Below are 16,605 nucleotides of genomic sequence, written 5' to 3'. Positions count from 1 at the left end.
CGCAATCACTCTGCATTTATCGTGATAACAAATCACTCCATTTTACATCAGTCCAAACAGTGACACGCTTATGAAATGGATAATCAACTAATGCTGTGTATCTGTTTATTTTTTCCTTTTCTTTCCAGAATACTGAATGAGCTAATGTATTGAATCTTAGACAGAAATACATCATTTTTATTATAATGTACAATATGTAAACTATGTACATAGTGCATCTATAATATCTTGCATAACCAGTATCTCACATATTTGACAGTCTTAAAATTATACATTTGACAGTCTTCTATGACAGGTTGTCGAGCGGCATGTGTGCTTGTAATGGAGACTATTATTACTATTATTACTATTATTTAGTGAGCACTGTATCAAAACATTTTGCAATTCTTATGTAGAATCCTTCCTAATTATTAATTTATTTAGGTGATTTTGGCAATTTGGTCATTTTTATTGGCATGAAATTGTTTGAAATTAGAATGCCACTGCCACTGTTCTTTTGTTCATCAGTGCGATTCTACAGAGATTGCATCTGAAGGCCTCATTAGTGCTACCTCTTTAGGCCTCCACAAACAAATGGGCTTTATTCTGGAAGAGCCTGAAAGCAATGCAAACCTCTTTGATCTGAACAGCACCTTAAGCATGCTTTTTTTTTTGCAGATACTGCAGAAGTAAAGGCCCAAACTCACTGTAATCCATTAAAGATATACCCAAATGAATAAAAATGGCATGCTGTGGATTTTTATTTTAAGCACACGCGCTGCATGAAAATGAACGAATGAACGAACGAACGAACGAACAAATGGAATGTGGCAACCTGATTAAGTATTGTTTTGTATGAGGCCAGGTTTTATTTTATCGCTGTTGGGCTCTTGAGGTAATGTCAGATTCCTGAGGAGAGGTGGAGTGGGAGGGGGGGAGGGGGGTGGGGGTGAAAAAAAAAAGCTTTCATCTTCTCGCCCTTTCAAGCCTCCTTTCAGGCCGGCTCCAAGGTCCTCCAAAAATGCTCATCTTCAGACGACACGTGGACCTGCCACAGAGGCACAAAGACGGATGAATGCCGTTTTCTTCAAAGAGCCCAAGTAGCTCAGAGAATCACAACCTCATTTGACGGGATGTGAACAGACAAGAGAGGCCGCCAAAAACAAAAGAAAGGGGGGGGGGGGGAGAAAGGCACAGGAACACCGTGGCCATGGGCGCCCGTCCTGGCTTCGCGAGCTTCACGCTGAAAGGAGTGTGGAGGAGCCATTCACAGAGCACCTTGACCTTCAGGTCCGATGAACTGAAGTGTTGCTTTCTCCCCTCTGCGGTTCGCACTTTCCTTTGATAAAAAAAAAAGAAAAAAAAAAAAAAGCAAGACGGCAAAATGCATCCGCTGCCAGACAGGTCTATTACACTGAAGGCATTGGCTTTGATGGAAAGAAGTACATTGTTGTTGACAATGTTTCACCCTTTGCACTGCTCAAACTGAGCACCGCACTGCCAGCGCTGTAAAGGTGAGAGAAAGGGAAGAATTTCTGACACACTGCCTTCCTCGAAGACTGTTCGGACACAAAACTGATGTCATTTATAGTTTTTTTCATTTTTGACTAGAGTAAGGCATAAATAAATAAATAAATGAATGAATGCATAAATAAATAAATAAATACATGGCTTTTTGAGCAAATCAGATATTGACAGAATGCTTCAGAAAATTTCCAATTTTCATCCTGATTTAACTGACATTCGTATGCCCTGGTGCATTTTTGCCAGTGCATCCCAGTACAGTTATGACCTTCCATGTAACCTGCTAGTACACATTAATGTATCTCTGGGGATTAAAAAAAAAAGTACATAAAATAAACACACGGTTTTAAATAAACCACACAATCGCTGTTGATTTTCAGACCGCCGCTAGACTGTAGCAGAAATGAACATTTATTGAAAATCAGTTTCTGAGGGATGATGCGCGCCCCCCCCCCACCCCCGAACACACGCTGCTCTAGTGCCGCACTTGAATTCTGGGAAAAAGAGACGCAATCACGCGCGAGGGTACCTGACGGGACGAGGTCCCGCTGCAGCTGGAAACGAGCGTGCCGATTACTCCCCCGCGCACACCCAGGTGCGCCGCCTCGGCTCGGCCGCGGGACGCCTCTCATCAGCCGCCCCGCCCCGCCCCGCTCCGCCATTACCCGCCACGCGCTGCCTTTCGCCCGTCAGCCGTTTCACTAAATCACGCCTCTGAAGGGTTCTTCTTTACTCGGCACTGTGTTTTTTTTTTTTATTTACTTTTTTTTTTTTTTAGATACAGTATATGGTATTTTGTACCCATATCTATATGTATCTAAAATCTAAAACATTTAGAAACATACATCATTTTATATATCCACACACCTTTGTGGTGTTTTTAAAATAATTTAAAAAAAGAACTAGAGCATGTACATACATTTTTGTAGCATAATGTTCAATAGAGTAGAGTATTTACGCACTGATCGAGGAGAGGGAGGGAGAGGGAGAGGGAGAGAGAGGGAGAGAGAGAGAGAGAGAGAGAGAGAGAGAGAGAGTGTGCATGTGTCAAGCTGCTAATGAAAGAGCGAGGAAGTTCAAAAGCTATGACAGAGCTGTCACTCAGTGGTTGAGACAGAGCAGTTAGTGGCCCTTTGTGTGCTACCTCAGACTCATTAGGATTTTGAATAAAAGAGGAAGGGGGGGTCGTCGCCATGGCAAAGCCTTTGGTCCAGACAGGAGAGAAAACACTCACAGGGAGAGAAAGGCTGATCATGTCTTATATTGCTGAAAGAAAATCTATGAATTCACAGAAAAATATATTTGCAGACATCAACTTGTTCGCCCATCTCTATCAGTGCAGATGAAAAACAGAGAAAATACGCACATTCCCTGTCTGAATTCAGCCTTCTACAGCTACATCCCGGGACTCATAACCAGGAATTACTTTTAAGGGAGCCTGCATCTTTAAAGTGTTTGACCTTCAGACAAGCAGAGCCATCTTCAAAACATACATTAATTGAATGTCCATAGGCTTTGCAAATGTCCCATTCAGATTCCAGATTCAAGCGTTTCCTCAGTGTCTGAACATAATTAAACCACGCGCAACCAATGATCCCTGTAATTTGTTAATAAACATTACGCTGCATAATTGCTCATTTAAGGAAGTTGAAAACACTTTTCTGCAGTTTTTTTCTAAATGTTTGCGATTGCACAAGGGATGGAGCAGCTTAAGTTGAATATAAATATTAATGACTTGTTCTAAGAGCACAGACTTGCATAGACGGAATTCTTATGTCGGACTACCATGCTTCTTCACCATCATATTTCTCTGGGTGGGAGTTCATGGGAACCCTCCACTGGCCACTGGCCTAAACACTCCATGCAGTCATTTAGGGCCACAGCGCCATACCTGGGCAACACAATTCACAAAAAAGATCATAAAAAATGTTTTTTTTTTTTACACATTTTAATTGTACAGTATTCACTCCCCAAAGTTCTTGTCTAGGGCCACCCTAGGACAGGCCGTAAAAATGAGCGCGCACCCCCTCCAAACACCGCCAATCCCTCTCCCATGGCCACGCCTCTGCCTCCAGCAGGTCTCCTGGACGTTTGCTTCTGGGGTCTGCTTCCCGCTTGTTTATTTCCCGCCGTAATCAGACTCCCGGCCCTCGCGATCCCCACGCCGCGAGCGGCCGCAAATTGCCAATCCATCACCGCGGGAACGAATGTATTTATTGTCCAGGGTTGGCGGCGGGGTCCGCACGTGATTAGCCACAGTGTCAGAAATAGATTCTCCATCACTGTTCATTAAATGGCTGTTAGGCGAGGGAGAGGCGCCACATTTCGCCGCTTTAATGTTCGCCCATCTCGCGACTGAAAGGACTCTCATTCCGTCGAGGTGAAGGAACCTCTCCTCCTTGATTAATGAAGCCCATGGTAAGGTTTATTTAATTGATAGCTTGTCCACTATTTCCTTCTTGATTTCAAAAGTTCATTATACTCACACAAAGCAATCCATCATTTAAATTAAGCTGACGGCAGTGGGAAATTAAAAGTGTCAATTTAAATTACCCAAGTTTGCCATCTTTAAAAAGATGTAGTGGGGTATAGGGTGTAGGGTAGATTGCGGGCCAAATTTATTAAAATGAGCTGAGCTGAAACCGTTAGAAATTATTCACTCAGGAGGGATTCATACTGTATGCTAGCATAAAAGCAGAGGTGTGTGTGTGTGTGTGTGTGTTTGTGTGTGCGTGTGCATGCATATGGAAGGCATATTGATTATTAAAACTTTCACTTACACCTTTGCTGAATTTGTACACTGCCCTCAAAGTTGTGTGGTGCCAGGTAGTGTGTTTGTGCATAGGTGCCAACTTATGAAAATGATTGCGGGTGCTCATCAGACAACACATAGGTTTCGAGGCCTATGTCTTCCCCTGTTTATAAGGCTTCATAGGTTACATGAGTTCATGCACATTGTATGTCAAAAGGCAAATATCATACATGTACCAGGATAGTAACGTTAGCTATACAAGCAACCTGACAGTTTCAATAGACTTAGGCTTGCACTAATAGCCTCCTGTAAAGGTCTGTGTCCCTGTACTGTTTGTGTTCAAACACCAACAGATCCACAGAAATCATAGCCAAAAAAGCTATGACAGCAGATGACTATATCATGCAAAACTGTACACCACAAGTGCTTGTTCTACCAGTTCTGTAATCACTGAAAGGGATGTCAGAAATCGCAACTATATTTTGAATGCACCCAAATTACACAGCAGAATGCAAATAATTTGGAAGTTCATGTAAAGATTAAAAGCTTTTTCTCCAATTTTCTAGCAAATTCTTTTTATAACAAAAGGCAAAAGCTTAAAGATAACAGGCCCATATTTCTCCACTTATTAATCCTCGCTGACCAACCTAACAACACTGCCTCAAATACCAGTCATTCCATAAACCAAAGCTAAAATCCTTACAGTTGGCACCAAAGTGGGGGAATCCGAAAGTCTTTGAAATGTTATGTAAAAAAATGAGACAATCTCGCGCTTAGGTCCATATCTTTCATTCTCTTTGCTGGAACCAAATTCACTCTGGGATGTTTTTTAAAATGGATGAGACACATGAAAAACTCTACCTAAATGAACTGCTGGATTCCTTAACAGCCACATGACTGAAGATAAATTTCTATAATGAATGTCCGTAACTGTTCTACAGTTACAAAACCAACTCCTCTTAGACACTCTTATTTATAGAGACTGATGCTGAACATTTGTCAGATATATTTAAAACTGTTACTAGCAACACTTTTCTTGTAGGCTAAAACCGGCTTGCCCAGACCAGAACAGACTGATTTGGCAGGATATGCATCATTTCAAAATAAGTGAATACTATGGTGACCTGGAATGATTATGTTTTATCTAATTTGAGTTAATTACTAATTTAACTAATCACCTCACACCCAAACACAAGTATACACACACACACATACAGTGTGTTTCTGACTGAAACAGGGATAGACATGAAAAATGCAAAATCATTGGTGGGCTTCATCAGTGTGTGTGATACATATTAATGTTTCCGGTGAGTTCGTCGCCCTTCACTGAAAGTTCTTTAAGCTCTGAAATGAGCTATAAGGATCCATTATCATTTCAGATACTTCCCCCTTCCTTTCGGCTGTGCACTGTAGAAACAAGCACACATATACTTTTACAGCCAGGGGGCAAATCACAAATTAACTGTGAGCAGTGAACTGACACATCACAGCTGTTAAAAATACGCAGAGAAATAAAGCAAGGCTGGTCATGTGACAAAGTGCAAAGTTTAAAAAAAAAAAAAAAACTTTCATTAATTTGTGTTAATTGGTATTTTTGTGACACTTTTCTGCCTTTGTGGACAGATATGCGTCTGTGATCATAAACTAATTATATAAACATTCCGCAGGTCCTGCTATTTTTGATTGTAACTGTAATGGATGTAGCATGGGCCTGCATTTTTCAGTGCTTGTGCACACCAACACAAATCTCTGCAGATGCCATTTCAAACAAAATGGCTTCATTTCATTACCACATCAATACCCTGGTAGTTTAACCAATTTGTGGATTTAAGGGCAGCTTTGAAACTATAAATTATAAATAAATAAATAAATTACCCGTCAAGGTCATAGATAATGGGTTTCCCTCCCTCCCTCTCTTGCTCTTCAGGTCCCTGTGCATGAGTGCGGGTGTGCACGTGTGTATGCGTGTGTGTGTGTGTGCATGTGTGTGTGTCTGTGTGTTATGCCTCGCTAATGTAATCTGCACAGCAACCCACACATTCATAAACTGCCATGTTGAAATAAGGTGCCCTTTGAGGGGTCCAGTCAGGTATCTGTTGTAAAACACACGACTGATGGGTAAGAATGACAACGTATCAAGAAATCCATTCATCCCATTCACAGTACAATGGAAATCAAGTTAAGACAATGGACATTCTATAAGTACAGCAAAATGCTATGAGTCATATGTTATTTAGAGCAGCGCTCTTAACATATATGTTAATGCTCCATAAATAAAATAATCAGAAGACATCACACTCTCAAGTTAATATTTTCACAGTTCTTAGTTTGATAAGGTTCCGGAATGGGTGGAGATTGAGAAATTAATCTTGCAGTGCATGCCGTCATGCTTCATTGAGTAATAAACATCTCCTAGAGAACACCTCATGAATGCAGGAGCATCTTCCTGTAAATATCTCCATGATGAAGGACAGGCAGATCCCCCTTTTTTTACTGATAATATACCCCAGTCTGGCAACACCATCAAATAATAAAGAGGTGCTGAAGATAAACATGTGGTAACATAAATTATGAGCTTTGAACTTTAAAATAAAAAAATTAAAAAAAAACTTTAAAATAAATAAATTAATAAATTATTATTGAAGACTCATGGGGACAGTGGTGTAGACTTCCTTGTTGGAGACCACAGGAATCTTGTACGAGGTCCACCAACAGTTACTGAAATGCAAATGACAGTGGCCATAATAAATTACCTCGATGTAAGCTCAGTGCCCGAGCCAAAACTGCCATTGTAATCTGTTCTCCCCATTCAAATCATTACCTCACCTCCCTGAAGAGCCATATCATTACATCATCTCATCATCAAATGCTGATGTGTTTAAGATCCTCAGACACTGTTAGCTGCTCTGCATACTGTACACGCGTGGCCCTCTTTGCAGGCATTGCAAACAGGAGTGGATTGAGGCTATGAGTAGGCCTTGGCTATTACTGACTGTCTTACTGAAAACACTTTTGAAAGGAGGGAGGGATCCACACGATATTTAGGTAATGAAACTATGCATGCAACCATAATCATATTGGTAAAAAGTATAGCAGGTGAAAAGACTGCTATAAAAAAAAAAGGCTGAACAGTATTTATAATAATGTAATACTGTGCAGGTGATTGTGCAGGCTATGCACCCCCCACCCCACCCCAGCTCTTTTCTTTTCATTCCCCTCCTTCCTCCCTGCCATACTGCTCTGCCTGTCCTCTGGCCAGGGACAAAGGAGCCAGGGGCCGTCACTTTCAACCCCCTCTTTGCAGTTTTAAATGTCAGCAAGTCTCAGTTTATAGTGCTGATAGTTCAGTATTATAAATAAAATGTTACATTTCTGAATTAATTCAACCCCCTGCCCCCCCCCCCCCCCAACACCCAACAACTGGAAAGCTCAATTCATGAACGATGTACAACTGCACAGGCATGCTCAAATACACCCCCTGCTGCCAGCTCAGCAGAGTGAAGGCAATCGTCCGTTCTCCTCCAAAAAATGCGTCTGCTAGCTAGCTGCTTCTTTTCACACTGCAGCCACAAGCCACGCAACGTGCAGAGCAGGGGTGGAAGAAACCCAATCATACATGTGCATAGACAGCTAGCCACGAGCGCTAGCAGGAGTTGCTTGAGCAATGAAACATGCTATATCTTTACAGACTGCATCCCTGCTATGTACCTGAGTGACATAAAGTCAATTGTGCCGCTCCTGTGGGGCTGCCGGCCACAGTCGGCAATGGCACGGGTCAGATTCAATCCAAGACTGTGGAGCTCACTCATGCACCCCAAGCGACGCTTTTACCAGGCTACCCAGCAGCCCGACATCTACAGTTTACCTCATCACCCACAACTCCGTCTCCAACTCCCCCCCAACAACTCTCAGCAGTTCACACTCATTCTTCTTTCTTATTCAATTATGTCCACCCTCATCCTCACACATTCTATGCGAATGCCATGCAAATTACGCAAGTGCCTACACAAATTCATTAATATCAGAACTTCACAAATTCACTTATGCGGTGCAAGTGAGCAAATTGCTGCAGCAACACAAATTAAAATGTTCTATCAATTTGCAAAGTTTTAAGCGGTAATAGCTGTACCTGCAGGGCGCTTGCGTTTTCTTCACAATTAACCTGGCAGGCTATGGCTCTTCGGGAAATTATTAACGTTGAATAAATTCCACTTAAGTGACAGCAACCAGATTTGACATGCAGTACCCTCTGTTCTCCTTTTCAACTTTCATAAAGCATTGCCTCCACTCTCTGGGTCATGTTACAATTTATTAGTGCATAAATATTCCCAGCACTTCCACTTAAAGTTTTTTATACTTTGCATACTTTTTTAGAAACTGTTATATATATTTAAATTAAATCTGCCTCTGACTCAGAAAATGTCTTTCATAAGATTTTTCTTTATTACTGATTGTGCCCAAAAACTCAGCGCCATGTTCCAGTGTATGAATCACAAGAGCTCTTGTCCTCCCATTTTGACTAACAGTATGTAGCACAACATGGATCTGCTCCAGCACCCAAAGGGATTTTTTAACCCATCTTTTTAGAGAACCTTTTTTCTTCACTGGTGAAATGATATTGCTTGATATATCTCTAAAACGTAATTTCATCCAAAACTAGCTATAACTTTGTATCTTTCTGGTGGGAAACACAATCACATTTTTAGTAGAACTAGTTTTGAATCTCAATGAATTACAGCTACAGAGATCGATATCAGTTATTTTCATTTGTGGTACAAAACGTATTTATAGCCGATTTACACAGAAAGCATTTCGTTGCATAGTGTAATAAGTATGCATCGCTAGAAAAAATAAAAAATAAAACACTGATAATAGCCCTGTAATGGGAATTTCCTGTTTTCAGTACGCTTGCAGCTGGTTAAATGCACAGAATTTGATGCAGACAAATAAGTGTTTGTGCTTTCATGTGAATCATACAAAACAACAATTTCTTAATTTTTTATTGCCCATATAATGTATTTATTCATTTTCTACACTGTCATAATCCATGCTGTTTATCCAAATAAGCAATCTCTGAGATTCAGTCAAACACACTTAACCAGTTTACAGGGGTATGCAGTTGAATAAAAGGCTACAAAAAAAAAAAAGGAAATGAATTAATCAATCAATAAATTATAACACTACAAGAAACAGTTTAAATTAATATCATCATACTTGATTTTGATTTTATGACATATATAAATAAAGCAGTTGAATGTCAAAAATTCCTACATTTGTTCCTAATATTTGCTTTTGCCATCTGTATTTGTATTTGCTCAAGCTTTGTATCAGGCCATGTGGTGCTACATAAATGCTACATCTGTTTCATTTTTTTCCACTGAATACAAGGGGCTAGCCTTTTATACAACATTGAAGCCACAGAGACAGAAGCCACTAGAGCTGGACCAACAATTGCTAGAATTATGGATTCCATGTTAGTTTCTATTTAATAGTACAATGGTAGGAAAAAATCTCTTCGTGTAGACCCATCTACATTGTGTAAAAAAAAAAAAAAAAAAAGATCAATGGCAACTGCCGCAATATATGCAACCATATAATCTGGAGTGCGTTTTGATGCCTGTTCATACCCGTAGGTCATGCATCTCCAAATCAACAAACTTAATTACATGGGTCCAAGCACAGGGTTATGATTAATGCTATTAAACACTAGACCATATTTGCAATAAACACAAGTGGAATTTATCTTGACCTGACTAAATGTTATGCAACCAAATTAAGTAAAATGAATTAATTACTTCCTTTATTTGTTATTACATTGTCAGGTTTCCAGAAAGATATCTGTAGTAACAGTCAGCATCTTCCTGTGCTAGAGGGAATATTGAGCTGAAGTCACCACGGTGGAAATGTGCAACCCAAACAACACACTTAAGCATGAAAGGTCCATTATGGCTCATGCTAACTGACCAGCCAGACGCAATCCATGGCGTCAATCAGTAAATGAACCTCCTCCCCCACTCCGCCTCCTCCATTGATGTACTATGGGATATGGGATAGATCCATTACTAAAATGCAACCAGGGTAATTATGCGTTTCAACCACTAAGTCTGGCCCAGCAGGCAATAGATACAGCAATGTATTAAACACAGTATGTGTCCATAGCTCCTTCTCATGCGATAGGCATCCTTTTGCATTTCCACAGCATTAAACTTACGGCTGAAAATATTTAACATAATTCATGGATCCTGCTGTAAAAGGCCAATGAAATTACACATTAAATATGAATGTGGGTACACACACACACACACACACTTACACGCAACGCGTGCATGCCAAAACATCAGGTTTACTAGAGTACCACCTCCTGCTCTAACTCGTTTCTCAATTTTTACATACACGCTGTGTGTAGTTGCTCTTCATCCAATTTTCCTAGAAATGTCAATGCAGTATTTCAGAACATTTGGACAATTTAGACAGATGGAATGCGGTTTCATCGGATCCAATAACTGAGAAAACAAAATTCCAAAGCATCGCAAGTAATTATGTTATATAAAACATAACATAAGATAAAACATATTACAAATGTCATTAGGATATGTAATATACATAATACACATAGATAATCATCCATGTCACAGACAACCGATGAGAATATGACTGTTTATAAAACAAACATGACACACTAAGTGCATTCTCCGTGTGTGGCATAGTTAGTGGACTTCCAGAGGATAGAGAATTTTCAATTCAAATAGCCTGCAGCCTTACTTAATATAGCACCATAAACCAATTACCAAGCTATCAGCCTAAACAAGGCTCGAGAGAGACACACGCAGTCAAATTTAACATGGCCTTCTAATATCCAGTCCCAACGGTGTGCTTATTATCTGACCTGCATGGAGGATTCATTTTCTCATACCACTTCTGATGATATCATAATGCACTAACAATGTAATGGAATAAGCATTGAGGGTAGGCTGATTTACTCTCTGCTTGTTTTGTTTTGTTGTTGAGGTTATTATTATTATTATTATTATTATTATTCAGTGATATCAAGCTGAAGTACAGTATGTGAAGCCCATGTGGCTTGCAGCTTTAAGAATTTTGTTTCCTAGAAACAAATGGTAGCTCTAAAATACTTTGCGCAATTTGTCCTAGGGATGTATGCAATATAGAGCACCTCCTGTCTTTTGGAGGTGCTGTTGGGAAGTGAAGATTAAAGCTATTCCCTAGTATTCTACAGATGAGTTTCATGGTGAAGTCACTGTAAATACGCGCACAGACAGGGGGTAAAAGATCTCACCGAGTCTACAGTATGTAACATCAGTTGCAATATCCATAGCGCTTTAGCTTAGACTAGACTACATCCTGAAATAACCCTTTGATTTAGATTAGCCATAATAATTTAATCTTTAAAAACAAAAATGCCATGTAGCTGCTTTCACAGTCATAAATGCAATTGGTGTCATACTTTGTACATCTTTGTTTGCGTGTTAAACGGGTCAGGCTATGTAGTCTTTCAGCCTGTCTGGCCAAACGTTACCATTAGTGCTGTAGTGGAAAAAGACAAAGGGGGTAAAATCCGGACGTGCTCATTTTCCACCCTGGTGTACGCAACTGCCACATCGGGGGGGGGGCAAACTTTGTGCAGCCTGGTTCACACGACTGCAAAAACGAGCTGGCCCTCGTTTTATATTGACAATATAATTACTATTCACCTAACTGGCACCAATCCCTTCTTCAGATCAATTCAGACACTTGGCATGATAAATTCCTGTAATTTGTTTCCCATTGAATATTTTAGTGTCAATTCACTCAAATAATTCTGTTCATAACTGTACCCTCAGTTCAGTCCCCTCTCATAACAAATTCCTAAATTCCATCTTTCTTCAATATCAATGTTCTCAGTTAAATAACACCAATCCCTTATAATTATGTGGTGTCTGTATTCAATTTGCATGGATAATACCAAGGAAAAACAATCAATATGTAGTAAGAATATCAATAAGTGGAATTGATCAAAAACCTGAAATTATCATGAGCATTAGGCCTAGCCTATATCTAACTCAGTAAAATTCGTTTGGACAGCCCATGAAACTAATGCAAAGAAAATATAGTGTATTCACAAAGGCACAACTTTATATGAAACAAAATAAACTGCTACAGAATGACCGAAAATACTTACCATTACCCAGGGATAACAACAGCAGGAGAATGAAAGGGTTGATGCAGTCTTAACACAACGTTAAATAACCGATCCAAACTTGTAGAGCTCTCACATACTCTCAAAACGGTAACGTTAGCCATTTTGCTAGTTAGCTACCTAGCTTCATGTACAGTCCAGACCTAGCAAGGCTAACCATGAGAAACATAAAAACAAGTTTCAAAAAATCTCATAAACTCATTTTAATAACTGTAGCAATACAACTGTATCTTGTAAAATTATTTGATTTCAAATTCTTAGTAAAGTAGCCTACCTGATTCAGTACAATGGCGCCGCAATAGCCTCTGGAGAGACATGTGCAGAGGAAATAGATGTAGACGTATATGACGATATCTATGGTAGAGGAGGCTCGTGTCCCTAGTTTATTTCAATGAGTCGTATTTTTTGCATTGCGTTTGCCAAATGCGGACTGTAACTTTGTGGAAAACTGCAACAAAATGGTTAATCAACGCTCTTAAATGGAAAATAGGTAAGTAAACTGCCTAATTTTAAAAAAGGTGGATGAACGGCGTTGACGTGTACCGTAAACAACAGTTACACTAACATATTTATTTATTTATTACATCAGCAGTCATAATGACGGTAAAACAATGCAAGGCCGAGAAAAGATAGAGGCTTAAATGTTTGATCTCATCCAGTCTACCCCTGAGCTGCGCGCGGACTCTCCAATGTTAGTAAAACTGAAGCTCATCGTTAGCCTGAAGCTATGGTGTTCATCTCCCATCTACACCTTTGAACACTACAAAAAAGAAACAGCTCACTATCCTCAACCTGTTTTAAAAATAGTAAAACACAATTCAGGATCTTGATGTGTGATGATGCTCTCATAGATAGACACTTCTGTGATATTCTGTGGAGACTAAAATGTGGTTGTTTGGCTTTTGAATAGGATATGCATTGAACACATTGGGCATGTGCAGAGGCCTTTATGTAATATTCTTTTTAATGTGTATTTGTTTTTTTTCTGAGTAATTGTAAATAACGATTTGATTTGGTCAACAGGACAGAGGCTTGCTAAAAATCCTTGGTCAGCCACTAGAACATGGCCATCTGTGAATTGTAATCAAGGGACCACATGTTCCAGCTAACCATTGCTCAGAATTTATAACTTACAAAATTAGCTTTAGATTTACCGTGAAAGATCTGTTCATTAAAAATGCATTAAATATGAAAGGATCAGTTGATGCTAAATGGAAAAAGCTGAAAATCCATTAATCTCGCCGTTCCCCATTTCATTTCCTAGGCAGAAGTTGAGCTGCACCACTTCAAATGAATGAAAACTGGTAAGTCGCCGTCATTAGCTTTGTAGTTTTTTGCCCAGTTTCAAATATACATACTGCGGTGCAGAATGCATAACTCCCGGATGAATGGTGTGCAAATGGAAATCATTTTCCAGCTGTTTCCTGTGTGGAAATTTCCCTGTTCTTTTGCACTCACTTTGATTATTGAAGAGGCAGGAGCACAGCTTGGAAAAGCAATTAGAGAAATATTCTGTGAGTATTTATCAACAATTGAAGACAGACCATTAAGAATTGGGCGTGTGTGTGTGCGCGTGCGTGCGTGTGTATGTGTGTGTGTATGTGTGTGTCTGCCTGTGTGTGTGTGTAGTGAAAAAGCAAGAGGGAGAGTTTTTTTTTTTTTTTTTTTTTGGGTTCTCCTTTATTACACGGGACAGAAAATAAAGAAAACAAGACCACATTATCACCAATACCCATGAGAAAAAAAGAGTAAAATAAAAAATTAATAATGATAATATGTTACAATGAAACGTGATGAAAAATCTTATATAATGGGTTGCCACATGATGTATTACGGTGTATGTTTAGCCTATGCCACGATGATGTCACAATGCTGTTCTATAAAGAGGAGATATTTAACTCTATACAACAATTGGTAGCAAATTATTTACTTATTTTTGCGTAAAATTGACCTTGTTCCTTGTATCACTAGACACCGGGCTCCCTAGTATATATAGATTTTACTTTGATCTGAAAATAGATTGTTGTCGCAGTGTGTATTCACCCAATTGAATACACCTTAATGAAATGAAAGGTAGTATTTTGTCCAGTTCACTATTCATTACTGGAGATTTTTACAACAAAACAGGCTTGGATTATCAGCTTGTCACAAAGCTACAGCTCCCTAGAGAAGTAAAAAAAAACAGACCACTTATGGGTATTACACTATGCTACTGGCACATGGATGTGTGGTCAGACTGAATTTTTATCTTCTTAAAATAAAGAATTGTGTCTCGTAAAATGGTTCAAATATGGATATATGCACAACGTGGCATATCAAAAATCAAGGCACTGCGCTAAGGGAAAGAATCAGCCAATCGCCGCCATGTTCTGCGCACAGAAAGGTCTCGGTGTCGGGTGTGTCAGAACAGTGGTGGATGACACACAGGGTGTGGAGACACCATTACTCGGCTAATGAGCGCAGGTATGTGACGGAGGAAACAGAGCCGCTAATCGAATATTCCAGCGAGGATCAAACGGGCGGCTGCCCGGGAACTCCACCCTCGAGCGAATCACACAGATAGAGGGCAGATGATTATGTTAATGCACAGCCCCTGCCTCCCTCTGGAGATTAAAGGGCCCGCTTGCTTTTTAGAGACCGCCTACTGGCACTGATAGATTCTCAGACTGCCTTCTCTTTTACACCGTCTGACTCCTTGACTCATTTCTTTAGTTTAGGACCCTGTGGAATGTCAAGGTGGATGTAAGCCTTAATCTTCTAACCGTGTTTTTTTTCCCCCTCCAGAATCTCAGGAAGACTGGCTCTACGTGCCAGCTGAATAGTCTCTGTTTCAACACTTCATCACCCTTGCCCACTTCAGTCCCACCCCTACCAATCCACCAGGATCTTTGGTTACACCCTCCATGTGAGGACCACAAAGCAGTGCTTTGCATTAAAAACCCTGCTCTTCTAGATTCTTCCACAACAATCTCATGAAGAATCAGGCTGATCTTCAACACCTAATCCAGCAACTAGTTACAGTAAGTTACTTTTTTTCTCTTGAGAAGTCACAAGCTTTGCTCCACAAGCTTTGGGTTTGTCTCAGTCCTCCTGTGGGGATTTATGCAGACACTGTGATCTCTAGTGAGATCAATGTTCTGTGAGATCTATGAGATCAAGGTTTTGGAAGCAGTTCCGAGATCAGTAACCACAATCTTTCCCCAATCACCAAGAGAAAGTTCTGTAATGTTGTGAATTTTACCTTTGTTAAACTCTGCTAGTGGTAGCACAACTTAAAAAAAACCCAAAGAAAACGTTTTTATCTCTGCCAGAGTTTTCCTGGTAGTGCACAACACTTCCAGATTAATTGACTTGCCTTTTAAGGGACTTCTGTCCTCTGAAGCAAACCCACAACCTGTGACCCATAACCTGATCGGTCATAGTTCAATGCCCCGATCATTACTGCACACTGTTGCCCTCTTTGAATGGCAAACTCCGGAACCCCAGCCTCTACAATGAACATCAGGCATATAACAGCCCTTGAACTGGGAAGGAGTGAAGGGATCACTGTTTACACACTGTGATAAAGGACAAAACCTTCTTTTGCCACTCTTTCTACTGGGATGCTGAACCCCACTTCTAAGTTTTAACCAGACACAGAAAATGGATTCATATATGTGTAATGTACCAAATGTTTGCAGAGAGAAGATGAAAGCCAGTCAATGAAACCCCTTAGGCAACAACACACAACATCTATAAATCTCTGCTGGGCTCACAGCCTCAGAAGGTTCATTCATCCCTGAATAAATAAATAAATCAATTAATTAATATCCATTTCACATACGAGGAAAAGGGGATCCAAGCCAAATTAGTGCCAACATATGGCAGTCATTTACTTGTGGAAACACAGAAATGAAGGTAAAATGTCAGGGCTTATCACGGTTTCTGTGACCTGAAGCCGCGTGAATTGCAAGCACACCCCATCAGTCAACATCAGTCCATTGCTGTGCCACTGTTTATGGTCCGTTACTGTTAATGACGGATGCAAACTAGAGAGGTAGTGGGTGCCAAATTTCAATGCCAGCATCAAACTCATAACTCTTTATGTTCACGATAGACACACTGGAGACAAGTGTGGTTTAAGATTGCATGTACAGTTGGCTGATAGTGCATT

The 16,605-nt window shown here is 40.0% G+C and overlaps 2 long non-coding RNA genes across 11 annotated transcripts in view; one reads left to right on the top strand and one right to left on the bottom strand.

Annotated features, from left to right (window-relative positions):
- Nucleotides 1–722: 722 nt before the first annotated feature.
- On the bottom strand, nucleotides 723–12,836 carry LOC135255703 (uncharacterized). Of its 2 annotated transcripts, none has more exons than XR_010330248.1 (2): nucleotides 12,727–12,836; nucleotides 723–1,318 (listed from the first exon to the last, which is right to left on the bottom strand). It is a non-coding gene; the product is annotated as an uncharacterized LOC135255703 (long non-coding RNA). The 2 variants fall into 2 exon arrangements; XR_010330249.1 differs by lacking the exon at nucleotides 12,727–12,836 and adding an exon at nucleotides 12,435–12,631.
- Nucleotides 12,798–16,605, top strand: part of LOC135255702 (uncharacterized) — a 33,704-nt gene continuing 29,896 nt past the window's right edge. For all 9 annotated transcript variants that reach the window (XR_010330240.1, XR_010330242.1, XR_010330241.1 and 6 more), the window contains exons 1-3: nucleotides 12,798–12,942; nucleotides 13,717–13,756; nucleotides 15,237–15,472. This is a non-coding gene — a long non-coding RNA (uncharacterized LOC135255702). The remainder of the gene's footprint in view (nucleotides 12,943–13,716; nucleotides 13,757–15,236; nucleotides 15,473–16,605) is intronic.

Source organism: Anguilla rostrata, chromosome 5 (assembly GCF_018555375.3).
Source record: "Anguilla rostrata isolate EN2019 chromosome 5, ASM1855537v3, whole genome shotgun sequence".
NCBI classification, from domain to species: Eukaryota; Metazoa; Chordata; class Actinopteri; order Anguilliformes; family Anguillidae; genus Anguilla; species Anguilla rostrata.
This window is presented reverse-complemented; position numbering and strand designations above follow the sequence as displayed.